The sequence below is a fragment of the Scylla paramamosain genome, chromosome 28 (genome assembly GCF_035594125.1).
Source record: "Scylla paramamosain isolate STU-SP2022 chromosome 28, ASM3559412v1, whole genome shotgun sequence".
Taxonomy (NCBI): domain Eukaryota; kingdom Metazoa; phylum Arthropoda; class Malacostraca; order Decapoda; family Portunidae; genus Scylla; species Scylla paramamosain.
Genome location: NC_087178.1, coordinates 19,529,751 through 19,545,276, shown reverse-complemented (window position 1 = coordinate 19,545,276; position 15,526 = coordinate 19,529,751). Strand labels below are relative to the sequence as shown.

Here is a 15,526-nt window from a genome sequence, read left to right as displayed (position 1 = left end):
TTTTATAACACTTACAACTCCACTTCAAATTATGTATTTTACGTACATTTTCTTTTTTTGGGGGATTCCTTGTTATTATTATAATTTAATGTGTATCTGCTGTGTTTCATATCATTAATAAAAAATACAAAAAAAAAATAGGTACATTACGTCACTTTATAACATTCACAGCTCTGTATTCAGAACAGAGCTGTGAAAAGAGCAGAAAAGAATTATGGTGCATTTCACGCACAATAATTCTTTTCTCGACTCCTAAAGCATTTTCATTATCGAGAACCATCAAAAAATTATCCCAGAACAATTGACTCCACGACCTCACAAAGCGTAATTTCAGGTTACGTATTACTGTAAAATACTGAGACAAGGAGCACGCGAGAGAACCAAACGAGGGGCACGTGCGTCCAGATCCTCTCAAGTCAAGACAAACACAACCTCATCGAGAGGGTTTTACTTTGAACACAAACAATTCAGGACATCTGTCGCGGAAATGCTAATTACTTGGAGGCCTCGCTTGGGGACGCCGTGCGGAAGATGGCAGGAGATGGGAGATAGGAGACGGGAGGAGGCTGCACCAGACGTCCCCGAAATGCTGAATCCGACGAGATGGATGAGTAATGAGAAGACAAATTCTCTCTCTCTCTCTCTCTCTCTCTCTCTCTCTCTCTCTCTCTCTCTCTCTCTCTCTCTCTCTCTCTCTCTCTCTCTCTCTTAGCTTAGTGGTGTGAAGCGCAACGCTCCTTCGAGATAATCTTCCAACTTCCGTCTCAATTATCCCCGTTGAAGCGAAACACGGAAGTCGAGGGTGAAGCTTAAAGGTATTCGAGACGCTTGAATGATGAGTAGGAGGATTGTTTTCTTACACGTGGCAGCAATGTAGCGGGGGGATCCCTGTGTGCTGTTTTACCCTGAGTGTGAGTAAAGTGTTGGATTATTGAGTGGAGGCTGCGTTGGTTGTGATATATGCGTTGTGTGGCGTCTAATACTGACTCTATTTTTTCTTGGGTGGTGCTGGTGGCATGATCTGTGCATCATACCGTCTGTGTGTGAGTTTTTAAAGCTGTTACCGTCATGTAAAGGTGTCGGGGTGGAGTGCTTAGGTGTGTGTGATGAGCGGTAGTAAGCAAAAGGAAAAATGAGAGATCGTTATGGCAAGGAAAACGAAAATAACTAGGAAAGGAAAACGCGAGATCGTCAAGGAGATTAAAAGGAACCCAAGGAGAAGGAGAAGCAGGAGTGGGAAGAGAAGGAGGACAAAAGGAACAAAAAAGAAACCAGGGGATGAGAAGGACGGGAGGATGAAGACGAGAATAGAGGAACGAGAAGAAAGAGAATGACATCACTAAAGAAGATGAAAACGAAAATTACAACTAAAGAAGAGTAGTCCTGAGAAGAAGATGACTACGATGAGGATGAGGCGTGCAACAAGGATGAGGAAGTGGAAGAAGATAAATAGTTACAAGTGAGTATATAGGGAGAACAAATACCCAGAGATATATTAGTATGTATTGAGTGTATCTCCTACTATACATACACCTGGTATACTACGTGTGGGAGAACTAGATGCAATAGAACAGACATCCTCCCCACCTGCCCCTCTCCGACACTGTGCAGGAGGAAACAGTTCAACCCTTTCACTGCCACGTCGTATAGTCATCCTTTGTTAACTTTGAAAGCTCAGAAAAAAAAATTGTTTGCATGGACAGAGAGAGAGAGAGAGAGAGAGAGAGAGAGAGAGAGAGAGAGAGAGAGAGAGAGAGAGAGAGAGAGAGAGAGAGAGAGAGAGAGAGAGAGAGAATATAGGACAGTTCTATCTCGTTTTACTCTACATAAACATTTTAGACTGCATAAAATATAGAAATAAGAGTCCAGATATTTGTAACTAAAGCGTCCAGAAAGAAAATAAATATCTAGCAATGAAAGACTTAAAGACAACACCACCAACAGTTGTATTAAGTGGCGATGCTGTGTTATGCAAAGTGCTCAATGAATTTTGTGACACCACTTTTGCGGGAGTTGTGCCTTGTAGGAGAAGACAATGAAATTTGATAACAGAGTGAAATCAGAGAGGAAAAATACACTGGGTTAAACTACCAGACATGAATTATTGGTTGTGGTGATGGAGATGGTGGTGGAGGTACTGTTGTTGTTGCTGTTGGTGGTGGTGGCGGTGGTGGTGGTGGTGGTGTTGACAGCGACAAAGCTGGTGAGTTTCACTTAGATATTTTCTTAAACAACTATAATTCCTTCCAAGTCTTTCCCCACGGCACGGCACTACAAGAGAGAGAGAGAGAGAGAGAGAGAGAGAGAGAGAGAGAGAGAGAGAGAGAGAGAGAGAGAGAGAGAGAGAGAGAGAGAGGAGAGGGGGGGTGGCTTGTTTCACATGCGCTGTTCTGTCCTTTCTCTTTACCAAAGGAGTTAGCATATTATCCACAAACAGCCGCGAGGTATGTTCCTGTTTGTAATATTATGCGATTCAGTGTAATCCCCTCTCCTGCTTCTCCTCATCCTCTCCTCCTCCTCCTCCTCCTCCTCCTCCTCCTCCTCCTCCTCCTCCTTCCTCAGTGTCGACGTCATTATCACCGTCTTTCTCTTCCTCCTGCTGCTCCTCCTCCTTGTGCTTCTCCTCCTCCTTCTCTTGTTCCTCTTTAGTCTTCCTTCATCGTCGTCGTTGTCGTAATTCTCCTCCTCCTTCCCCTCCTTCCCTTCTCTTCCCTGTTCATCTTTGTTTCTCTTTCATCTCTTCTCCTCCTCCTCCTCCTCCTCCCTTTCTTCTCCCTTCCATTGTTGCTTTTTCGACTCCTCCTCTTCTTCCTCCTCATCCTCCTCTTCCTCCACCTCATCATCATCATCCTCATTCCCTGTCTTTGTCCTCTTCCTCTTCCTCTTCCTCCTCCTCCTCCTTCTCCTCCTGCAGTTTCCCAGGTAATTTTTGCGATCTCCTTGTTATCGGTTCCTAGAGACGCAGGAAGTGAGGCACCCAGCAGCCCTGAAAGATGTCACATGCCATTACAACTTGTGCACGAGGAAGGTAAGGGAAGTGTGAGTGGTTGTTATCTCCCAAGCCACCGTCATTACTTCCTGCGCCTCCTTCTCCTCACACCTGATACGTGGTGGCCTTCCTGGTTTTGTTTTTTTTTATTTACGAGTATTTACCCACCATCATTTTTTTTTTTTTTATTTTTCCATATTCCCTTCATTCCCCAGCTCTTTTTTTTTTCTTCCTGCTCTTCTTCTTTCTCCTCCTTCTCCTTCTCTTCATTATACCTTGCATCATTTTCCCCCTTTATTCTAATCTCTTTGCCCCATTTCTTCTTCATTTTTCATCCCCATCCCTTTTTTTTTTACTCTTCCTCTTTCTCTTCCTCCTTATTACAGCTTACATATCCTTCCCCTTTGTTCTAATCTCTTTACCACATTCTTTCTTTGCTTTCTTAATCGTTATCATTATTCTCATTACCTTTATCTTTCTCCCCTTTCTCTCCCTTCCTCTTCTACTCCTATTTCTACTTCTGCTCTTTATCATCACTGTTATCTCACTAATTATTCTCATCCTGCTCCTCACGTTAAGACAGTTGGCGTGATATAATTCAGGATGCAATTAATTATACACATCACAGCGTACGTGAGTTAACGAGTCCTCTCCGTCCACTGGTAGATTTGTATTTCACGTGGCAACCCTCACAATTCCAGCTTTACTATTGTCCCATGATAAAACAATTAGTACACTCTTTAATTACTGGGGCATTAAGACTTTTTTCCGCTCCGTCTTACATTGCCAGGTGTTATGATTCACGTTTGTCCCTTTCACTTCTAATGACTGTATGGTGCTTCCTTATTTCATGCGAGTAAACCTTGACGACTGGCAGAGGAAAAATAAAAGTACAGATATGAATAAGTTTAAATGACTACATCACGTCCTTTGCTATCAGTCGTGTCTCTGAAAATCCCACACGCCATTCTATTGTCGCCATCGAATGATCAGCTGCCCAGAGTATGATGCAAAGTTAAATCACCTGCAAGTAGTAATTCTTTTTGTGTGTAAGAGGGGCACTGGCCAAGGGCAGGAAAACAACAAAAAGATGTCCTAAAAGAAATATTGAAAAGATCATCCAAAATTGCAGGATAAGTATCTTGAAATCTCCTTCATGAAAGAGTTCAAGTCACAGGAAGAAGGAAATACAGAAGGCAGGAAGTTCCAGAATTTACCAGAAGGAATGAATGATTAAGAATGCTGATTAACTTGTAGCGGTTAAGATAAAAAGTATATTATGATAGATATTTAATGTTAAATATCATATATCTTAGAATAGAAAAAAATGTCAATGATAATAATAAAACTCTGAAAAACTCTGGAACCCTCTACCTGTTTTTTTGTTGTTTCTCCCTCTTAGAACTTGAGCTTCAAAAAGAGAAGTACCAAGACACCATCAAGACTAAATTAGCCAAATTTTTTTTTTTTCATTACTTTCTTAAACTTTTCAGAAGCGGCAACTAAAGCTGGTTTTCCTCTCATTTTTTGTGCGCTTGACCTGTCTCTTTGACATGTAAAATAGATAAATGCATAAATAAATAGATAAATAAATGCGTAAGTCGATGAATAAATAAATACAACATAATAAAAGATACAGCAGGCACTAACACATTATACATTCACTTTCCTTGCAAATTACGTGTTAAGTGGAAGACCTACACCAGGTGATAAATGCCACGACTGTCACAGCAACAAAAGGAAAGTCGCTGCAGGCACTGTACACGCTATATAGTTATCATTCTCTGGTTAATTACGTTAATAAGCATTTTCGTTCACCCAGCTACTGACTCTCTCACACACCAAGACTTTTTAAAATTCTCCTTTGCGTGGCTTCCGTGTAAACCTGAGGCGCATTGAGACTCCCGGCCCGTGCTATTTACAAAGTTCCTCCGAGTGAGTGATGCGTCGGGAAGTAAACATTAAAACGCCAGGCACCAAATTAACACTGAGAATATTCGCCTTTCTCCAAATTTAGGTATTCTTGTTGTTGAGGAAAAGCGGCTTATGTTATGTAACGTTAATGTTGTATCATCATTATTACCATTGCTACTACTACTACTACTACTACTACTACTATTATTATTATTATTACTACTACTACTAATGCGATCACCACAACTGTTTTTTTTTTTTTTCTTTTCCGTTATCACTGTTTCATTGATTTTTAAGCTCACACTGGCACTTTTTCCTTTTCTTTCAATACTTTCCTTTATCGCGTATAAATGGAAGTTCATTTCTTTATTTCTGGAAGAGTAATTGGTTTCATTTTTTTCCGCGGACACTTGAGGTTTATTACTTTTACACATTTTTCCTCTCGTTAACGTAGGTATGTCAATGGCATTTTTCCTTTTTTCTTTCCGTGTGTGTGTGTGGTTTTATTATTATTATTATTATTATTATTATTATTATCATTATTATTATTATTATTATTGTTATTATTATTATTATTATTATTGTTATTATTATTATTATTAGTATTATTATTATTATTATAATTGTCATTATTATTTTAAAACGACACTTATTGTCCTTTCTCTCTGACATTTAGCTTCAAACTGTCGTTAATAGATTTTTTTTCTTTTTGCCGCACATCAGTGGATGCTCACTTAATTTATTTCATATCTTTTATTTCTTTTCATTGACGTTTATTTTTACATTGTCTTTTTTTTTCAATTCTTCTTTTAATTACGGTATGGTTTGTTTTATTCATACTCTCGAGCAAGTCACTGTTTTTATTATTATTCTAAGGGAAGCTGGAAGAAACCATCAACTCTACACGTGGCAGTGCCTGTAAAAGGCATATTTGTGTCTATCACCCCTTTTCACATGTGTAGCTAATCTTTCAACCTCTCTATTGGCTCGGCACTAGATTCCTGAATCTATTCCAGTCACTTTCAGCCAGATTCTCTCGATTCGTAGCATGTCATTTCAGAGCAATTTTGTGATTAAGTTTGCTTTCGTGTTTGTGTTTTCATTTGAACTGTTTGCCTCTTTTTTTTTTTTTTTTTTCTTTGGTCGCTACTCTGCAATTTAAATTCCCTCACGATCCTGGTAAATTTTCTAACCTTATTCTTTTTACTTAATTTACTTCCTGGATATTCTGCTTCACTCTTCTACCTTGGTCCTTGGTGTTATCGTATCTTTTTTTTTTGTTTCCGTATCTCCTCATCATCATTATCATTATTATTATCATCATCATCATCATTACAATAAACAATATTATTATTATTATTATTATTATTATTATTATATGATTATATGTCATTATTATCATTATTATCATTATTACAACAACAATAACAACAACAACAACAACAACAACAACAAGCAGCAACAGTAATACCACAAATGACAGGGAACAGCTAATAGCCATCCTCAGGACATTTTTTTTCCAATGACGTCCGGCTGCATTCAACTTTTCTTCTTTCCTTGTATTTTTCACCTTCCTTTCTCTTCCATTTGATTATTCTGCGCAAGGGAGAGAAGCACGAGTACATCCTCTCTTTTCTCCTCCATCCCCGCGGCGGCCGAGATGAACTCATCGCTGCCTCACAAAGCCGCGACTCACACCAAGCAGATGAACGCTACCCTCGGCCTTGTCCCTCAGTGCGCCTCCAGCCAAGTCCAGGTGAGCCTCTAAACTTAAAAGGATCGATAGTACTCCCACAGACTCCAGTGCATCATTATCATTCCTATCCTCGTTGTACCCATTTCGACCGTCTACACCTTGGCCCTTTACTCCCGAGGTTCTGTCCTAAGTTTGTTAAGGATAAGCCTGATGTTTTGATTAAAGTGGGTCAAAAGAATCGGTAGTACTCCAACAGATTCCTACAGGACATTAACATTTCTGTCCTCGCTGCCCACGCCATGCATTTTATACTAAACCTTTATATTCTCAAACCTCTGCCCTGATCTTTTTATTCTGAGTTTTCCGTGTTTTTTTCTTTCTTTCTTTCCATTCTGAGTTTCCCGTGTGTTTTCTTTCTTTCTTTCTTTCTTTCTTTCTTGTCCTTCTTTCTTTCTTTCTTTTATTCTGAGTTTCCCGTGTGTTTTCTTTCTTTCTTTTTTTAGCACAGATCAATAGTTGAGTGTCATGGCGCACTGACTCCCAGTGTGTTTTGCGGTTTTCCTTAATCCCAAATTCTCTGATCACCTGAGCTCCTTACGAGACTTGACACCACTAGGCACAAAGGGAGTAAGTGTGACAGGTTACTTAACTTCTGACCTTCTTCATTCACGGCTACTAGTTTCTCTCCCCTCTAGAAGCCAGAGTCAAGACCAGTCAGTTCTAGGCGTTCGCTCGAACAAGCAACCCCATCTGCCCGTCCCCACCCCCCATACCCCGGTGTAGATGCTGTTTGAAACCATTAGAACAGCAATGCATGTGGGAGGCAGAGGGGGTGGCTTGTTCGAGCGAATGCCCAGAACTGACTGACCTTGACTCCGGCTTTCAAGGGTTTTGGGGGAGGAGGGAGGGGGGGAAGATTAGTAGGCGCGACTGTAGGCTACCTAGGTCAAAGATCAATTAAACCCAACATTCTCCAGCAGAGCACCAACATTCCACGTACAAACTGTTCATTTCTGTTATCACTTCCCCCGTCAGGTTCATCTACATATACCAGACCTCTACATTTCCGAAGCTGTGCCCAAAATTCGCTATAGTTAGCTTCTCTTTATGTCCTGAGCTCGTAGGCATTATTCTTTTCTGTCCTCACTATCCTCTGTTAATTCGAGGCTCTATCCTAAATGTGGTACAAGTGGTTTTCTTCATATATTAGAAGGATCACTCTTATAATACTCGCTTACCAACACCATGTCTATATAAAACCAAACATCTGTATTTTCGAATGTGTATCATAAGTTTTTTTTTTTTTTTGTAGTTTCCTTCCTGCATTAGACGCATCACCTTTATATACCCTTATAGTTCCTTCCCATGCCATGTTTTCCTGAGCATAATCTCTGTATTTTCCATGTATCCTATATTTACAACGTCTAGTTTCTCTTGCTTCTTAAAAATACCGCTCTTACATTTCGCTATCTCCACCATGGCATTCTCACCAAATTCCTGTATATCCGGACCTCAAGCCTTAATTTTCACGTCTCTCTTTACATCACCATTTTTTCCCCGCCATTCCTACCACGTCCCTTCCTAAACCCTACCTCTTTATCCCCGAATCTCAATCCCTAACTCCCCCACGTCTAGTTTCCCATACATCACTATCCTTTCCTCCCCGCCATCCCCACTACACTCCTTAAACCTAACCTCCCTACCTCTGAGTCTCAATCCAGCGCCTAGTTTCCTCCGCATCCCATTCCAGCGTGTCTTGTTGCGCCTCCTCCTTCCCAGACAATTCTTTTCTGCTGCCACGTGATCTGTCTCTCTCCTGCAGCAGATGGGACGGAGGGTTATTAATTTCCTCTCGCTTCCCTTGTCTCTTATTCCTATTCCTCTCGTTCTTCTCTCCTCTTATTCCTATTTGTCACCCTCTTCCTGGCGCACCGGAGGGATTGACTGGAATTAATGGTATTCACGAACCCAGTTTCCCGCGAGGCTTATGTATGGGTAGCAATGTATGTATAATTAATTGGTGATGGAGAAGCAGCCAGGTACAGTCGTGGCCAGAAACTGCGTAACTTCTGCATTCAATTCCAGTGTAGTTTGCGTTTTCCCTCAGTCTGAAATCCGACCTGCTGGCATTTTCCTTACAAAACCTGATAATTGGTGGATTTTTCATTGGATCAGAATACTTAAGATTGAGGGAAAACTCAGAAAGTGGAAATATATGTGGTATCTTACCCGGCTCTACGTAAATAAAACCCACCTGAGGAATCAATATCAACATAAAAATCTATATACAGCTTTTTCACATGTTCAGGAGTTTGGCCAAGGTTACAAAAAAAAATAATTTAATAAATAAATAAACTGCTCGATATACTGGTCTCCAAAAAAAAAAACATATATATATATATAAAAGGAGATTCAAAAGAGTTATCTTGACACTCCCCTTTCAAAATGTTCAAGTCGAAGGAAGGAAGAAAATATAAGGAGATAGAGAGACAGGTATACGGAACTTGGTTTGTCGAGTTATTTCAAATTTAGCACGAGCATTAAGCGCTAATCTCTTATATCGCGCTTTGGTATTATGCAATTTTTTTTTTCAATCTCCTTTTTCTTCGTCTCTAATTCTTGTCCTTAATACAAGATCTTCGTTTCAAGGTCACTGATTAATTAAAATGTAAAAATATCAAATGTTATTCCTTGATTCTAGTTTATGTCCTCATTTGAGAGAGAAAATGATGCCGGTGCATCAACTCAGAGATACATGACTGAAGAAACACACTCATATGCGAGAGATCTTATTGACTCGAATCTAAAAATGGATACACTCCATAGCGAACGTGACGACTGCCACACACACACACACACACACATACACACATACACACACACACACACACACACACACCTGCGAAAACAAACAAACATATCTAACTAAAAATATATACAAGAGTGCAAACGACATATCAGTTCAGATCCTCATGAAGAGTCTTCCTCTGTGTGTGTGTGTGTGTGTGTGTGTGTGTGTGTGTGTGTGTGTGTGTGTGTATCTCTCTCTCTCTCTCTCTCTCTCTCTCTCTCTCTCTCTCTCTCTCTCTCTCTCTCTCTCTCTCTCTCTCTCTCTCTCTCTCTCTCTCATGCCATACATAATCATACATGTGTCGGGGTTACGTGTAAATATAATATCTGCCTCTACATATATTTATATCAATACACAGGTTGAAATATAGTCGTACATGAATATTTGACTTTGTTTGCTGGCGTATTTTTCGTGCATAACTGATATGTGTGTCTAATGCTCGTATTTATTGAACTAACAGAATAAAATAACTAATGAATGGATTTATATTCCATTGAAACACTGGTGTGCGTTCCTATAAATACATTAATATTATCAAAGGAATTATGGATAGCACGCATTACAATGTGTTTATGTTTACTTGTGTGTGTGTGTGTGTGTGTGTGTGTGTGTGTGTGTGTGTGTGTGTGTGTGTGTGTGCTTCCATCCTTTTATGCTTTCAGAAATACAAGTAACATTTCTTATTCATAGTTTTCAGATTTCAAAAAGTCAGGCATTCTGTGCATCTCGAGCCATCTGCGTCCTGATATCGTGGAGGGGGAAGAAACACAACCAAATCGCATACTTTTCCAACGCAGAGAGTAATGACGAATTCAATTTGCATTCTTACCGAGAGAATGATCGGATAAATGATATGTAAATGGAGTTACACGAGCTCCGGTTACCGCGACAGGAGGCACTTACTGAGAGGCGACGCTTCCCTAGATACTGAATGCACAACCACCACTGTAATTTGTTCGTCTTGCACACCAGGAGTCACGCCACACGAAATGCGTCTTGTTTTCACCATATTCCAGTTAACGTGACAGGAAGCAGCTGCAGAAACGACAGTTCCCAAGATCGTGAACACACAAGTAACCATTAATCTTCCAGTGTAAGTCGAACCACACCACGAAATGCGTCATGTTTTCAGCGACACCCAAATTCCATTTAGCACGACATGAAACAGCTGCAGAAACAATGCTTCCCTGAATTCCTGAGCACACAAGCAACCGGTAATCTTACACGCCAGTAATCAGACCTTACCAAGAAATGCATCATATCCTCAGCGAAACCAAACTATCTGTATTGATTCCTCGAGTCAGTACAAAGATACGCACATTGAGGTCAATGAAGCATTATTGTGTCCTCGTTCTTATCAGTAAACCCAGCGAGGCTCAAGTTTTCCCCTGGCTCTCCTTAGGAACGAGAAAAGATTGTAGCGTTTGAAGACGGTAATGGAGCATTCTATTGGCAGTGACGGGTCAAGCCGCTTTGGGCGTATAAGTGGATAACGTTGCAGTCTCTTTCGTGCGACTGTTCTAAAATGTTTCCTCACTGTAATTCTGCAAAACTTTCATCTCACTTCCACTGCTAAATGTCTTGTGGATTGCAGCGAGGAATTGGGATGCAACACTGCGGATTTTCACTTAATAAAAGGAAACATTTCTTGATTTTGTCTGCCACGATATTAATCTGTGTGTGTGTGTGTGTGTGTCCTTTCTCCGCTACTTACAAAGACTCGAGTATTTGCTTCCATCATGTTCAAGTGTGTTGTAACTCGAGTGCAGTGGTTCGGGTACGCTGGCGATGGGACGTTTCGTTCGTGGCGCACTCCTATAGGCGGAAAAGGGAACGAGGTTTAGAGGGTGGTCACTAGGGTCGATAGTGAACGCTCCGTCAGGCTGCTCATGGTTGGGACAGCTACTGTTCCTCGTTTGTTCCTTTTTTAGTGTAGTAAGAGAAACACGTATTTCTAGTTTTTTTTATCTTATTGATTCGGTATCCTTCGTTGATTACACTGTCTTTTCGTTGTACGGGAATGTTTACGTGTTTCTACTTTCCTTTTTTAAATTATCCCTCAACTATTCGTTACATAAAAAAAAACGTATTTTTAATTTCGCTTTTCATTTGGTATACCTCGCTGATTGCCTTTGTTATTCGTTGTAATGGAAACGCTTGTATATTTCTAGCTTTCTCTTGTATTTAGTGTACTTGGATGATTGTCTCGGATATTCATTGTGTAAGAAATGTACTTTTAGTTTTCTGTTATTTTTTTATTTTTTTTTTTTTTTTTTTGTATACTTTGTTATTTGTTATCAGCATTCGTTGTAATGGACACCTTCATGTACTCCTTGTTTCCTATTTTCTTCTCCACTACACCTGGCTGCTTGCCGGCGCTCTTCGTGGCGCAGTAAAGCGAGCCCAAGTCTGTAATGTCATAAAGTTTCTTCATGAAAGACGCCTTTACTCCTCGTACGATTTTACAACTGTATCGATTTTCCTCCCTTCTCACATCTTTTCCTTTTTCTTCCAATTCATTTTTTTTTTTCACTGGGTCTTCTTTGTGGTGTTGACGCACGGGGGACGAAAACTATTCCCTTTTATAAAAGAGTCGTGTGGTTCTGGGCGTCTTGTATTTCGTGGTAGGAAGACGCCATCGATCCCCATATTTCTTTCTGGCTTTTTATTCGAGCGTGTATCCACAAAACACGACAATGGAGGCAAAAAAATAAAAAAATAAAAAATAAAGTAAAAATGTACTGCCTAGCCATAGCCTTTCCCTTTTTCTTTTTCTTTTTTTTTTCTTTATTACAATCAAAACCTTTTTCTGAAAGCGGCAAACCCCTCCAGCAACAGATGATCCCTTCCTATATCCTTCAACTCCCACCACGTTTCAGTTTCACAGCTTTTTAGATCTTACGAAACATTTACTGCAACTCTTCCCTTACGGTGAGCGATATTCGTATTTTCATGGCAAGATCGGCTCTCATGCATTACCCTCCCCTTGAAATGCACTCTTTCTTTCTGTTTTCTCTCAGTTTTTTTTTTTTTTTTCAGTGTCCGAGAGCTTCATGAAACAGATAGAGATTCATGAAGTAGTAGAAACAGTGAAGCTCAAATTATTACATCTTCGTATTTTCACGGCAAGATCAAGTGTCATGCATTACCCCCCACCCCCTGTAGATGTTTATTTGCTCTTATGTTTCGTTTCAGTTTCTTGCTAGTTTTCGAGAGCTTTGTGAAACGGAACTTTGAAATTAATAGATACAGGGAAGCTTAAACTATCACATCCTATTTTCATAACATTATCAAGTGTCATGTATTATTCTCTCCTTAATATGTCTATTTGTTTTTATGTTCCGTTTCAGGGTCTCGCTAGTATCCGAGAGCTTTGTGAAACAGAACCCCGAGACTGGTGAGGTGAGAGAGGTAGTCTCGCAGGGAGGCGCAAATAGTCCTAGACTCGTTCTCTTTAAAGGATTGTCACGCTAGGCACTGTCTCGATGGTAAACTTAATATTTGAATTTTCGAAACAGGGAGATCAGCAACCCAAGAAGGGATTTTAGGTTGGGTTAGATTAAGTTATCAAGTCTAATATGACAATCTTCCGCTAACCACAGCACCATATGACCTTGTTGTTGTGACGCCTAAATATAATCAATAACAGCTCAACATAACCTAACAGTCCTAACATAACCAAATCTACACAAACCTAACATAACACCACCCAACCTAACCTAAACAAAACAGAACCTAAACAAAACAGAACCTAACATAATTTAATCTACGTAGAATAATCTAAACAAACATGTCACAATTTTACTTAACCTAACTTAACCTAATCTAAGCAAAAGTGTCAACTTAACCTAATTTAAGCAAACATGCCTTTACTTTATCTAACCTAACCTAACCTAACATAACAAAACATAAACAGACATAACATAACCTTACCCAACCTAACCTAACCTAAAAAAACATGTAATAACTTAACCTAACCTAACCTAATCTAACCAATCCTATAAGTAACGGGACCGGCTGACCTAATGTGATTCTCATTTTCTATTTTACTTTGCTTCGCTGAGATTTGTGCCTTCGAGAATTGGTATGGACGACTCTCATGTGTCCATTTATCATCATCTGCCAGTAAATACCACACGCCGCCTTCCCTTCTTAAAAGCTTTCTGGATAACACTGGTATCTTCTCAGTAAAGGGCTCAGGTCTTGTTTTCATCCGTGTGTGTGTGTGTGTGTAGGGATTGCTGATGGAGTAGACGCTTGTTAGGATGTTGTCTGTGTTTTGTGTTTTGTGGTACGTGCGTGCTTCCATCTGTCTGTTTGTTAGTCTCTCTCTCTCTCTCTCTCTCTCTCTCTCTCTCTCTCTCTCTCTCTCTCTCTCTCTCTCTCTCTTCTTATGCTACCCTTTAATGGCATATTGTTATCTTTCAACACATCTTGGTTCACCTTTTCTTGAGAGCACGTCTGTAATATGTAATTGCTATGTCTAATTACCTAATCACTGACTATCCAGATTTTCAGTTTTTCCCGAGACCTTTGAAAGATACTTAATATTTTTTTTTTAAGTTCTTCGGTTTTCGTGATGATTTTCCCATTAATACATTTCGTTTCATAATATTGTAGTCGCTCATATATTCTCTTGTCCATAAGTCCCTCAAGTATTGGTGTAAGTGCAAAAGTTCTTCATCTCCTACTTGTTTGAGTATTTGATAACGCTCAGGAGAGATTTCTTAACGTACATGCCTCTTACCTGATAAAATTAGATGTCGCCGTGCGAGGATGCCGGAACAGTGTTGCAGGAAAACAGAGGCAACATCCCCACTCAGCCGTGATGGGCCAGAGACCAGGCAAACTTTGTCACCGAGGTGCACACCTGAGTTTTTCCTTTAGGCAGCGAGTAGCACGGCAGAGAAAGATCTCACAAAATAACCGAGCACTGAGACAGGTAAAAACACGTTCACACAACCTCCATGACTCCGCGGAGCAGTAATGGTGTACGCGTATCCGTGAAAGATGATCATACACACGCTCGTTCAAGGAAACTTTGCTGGAGGTAAAATTACTACGGTAGTTAGCGACGCGCGCGACTCTCGGTGAGCTGAGTATCGCATCACCCGCACCCTCGGAGACTGAGAGACTACTGGCAACTCCTGGGCCTCGGCTCTCCTCCCACTTCCAGCTCCCACTCGGTGCCAGGCGTCGCTGCTGCTGCTGATGCGACTGTCCCCTCAGGCGCCAGCTCGCACCGCCGTCGGGCCGCCACGGGACACCCTAATAAAAAGTTATGGTGATGAAAGAAGTCGCCAAAGCATCACACGTGGGGAGCCGCTCAAGACGAGGCCGAGTCATTCTGTGGAGTTTAATAGTGTCAGAGTTTTGAGGAAGTCTCCTTTTGTAGGTCCTTTTATGAGTTACCTCTCTCTCTCTCTCTCTCTCTCTCTCTCTCTCTCTCTCTCTCTCTCTCTCTCTCTCTCTCTCTCTCTCTCTCTCTCTCTCATACACGTTTCAGACTAAAGTTACGAGTATATTGTACTCTAAGCAGCGACTGTAAACTTTTGCATTTTGCCTCCGCTGCATTTATTTCACTACTTTATAATTAGACTGCACTAAGACTGTCGCAGCAAAACTTGTTTCATTAGAGTTTTAACGTCACTGTTGTAGTTTATCTTTATATTGCATAGATTTCCAACTTTTTATCCTATTTTCCTCCTGTTTCTACGGCATCCACTTAGCTTACTTGTCTTTTTTTTTTTTTCCTGTTTGTATCCACTTCGCTCTATTATTTTCTTTCTCTTTGAATCTGCATCAGCTTAGTTTTAGTATCTCTTTCTTGCTTCTCGTTTATTTTCTTTTCTTTTTTCTTCACATCCACTTGGGTTTTTTTGTTTTATCCTCGTTTTTTTTTTCCTTCCTGTATCTTGAATTTGTTATTTCCTATTTTTGTTCTGTTTACTTCAACTTTGCTTTATTATTATCTTCCTTTCTTTTTTTTTCAACTGCGTCTAATAAGCTTTATTGTCATACTTTCCTCTACTTTTTCCTACCCACATCCACTTATCTTCACATAGACATTCTTCTC

The 15,526-nt window shown here is 40.2% G+C and overlaps 1 protein-coding gene across 3 annotated transcripts in view; it reads right to left on the bottom strand.

The window, feature by feature from the left end:
• LOC135115060 (nephrin-like) overlaps window positions 1–14,598 on the bottom strand; it is a 116,057-nt gene extending 101,459 nt beyond the window's left edge. Inside the window, exon 1 of one of the 3 annotated variants that reach the window (XM_064031540.1) lies at window positions 14,511–14,598. The gene's annotated coding sequence lies outside the window, so the exon portion shown is untranslated. The other 2 variants (XM_064031542.1, XM_064031541.1) reach the window with 2 other exon arrangements.
• Between the last annotated feature and the right edge of the window lie 928 nt (window positions 14,599–15,526).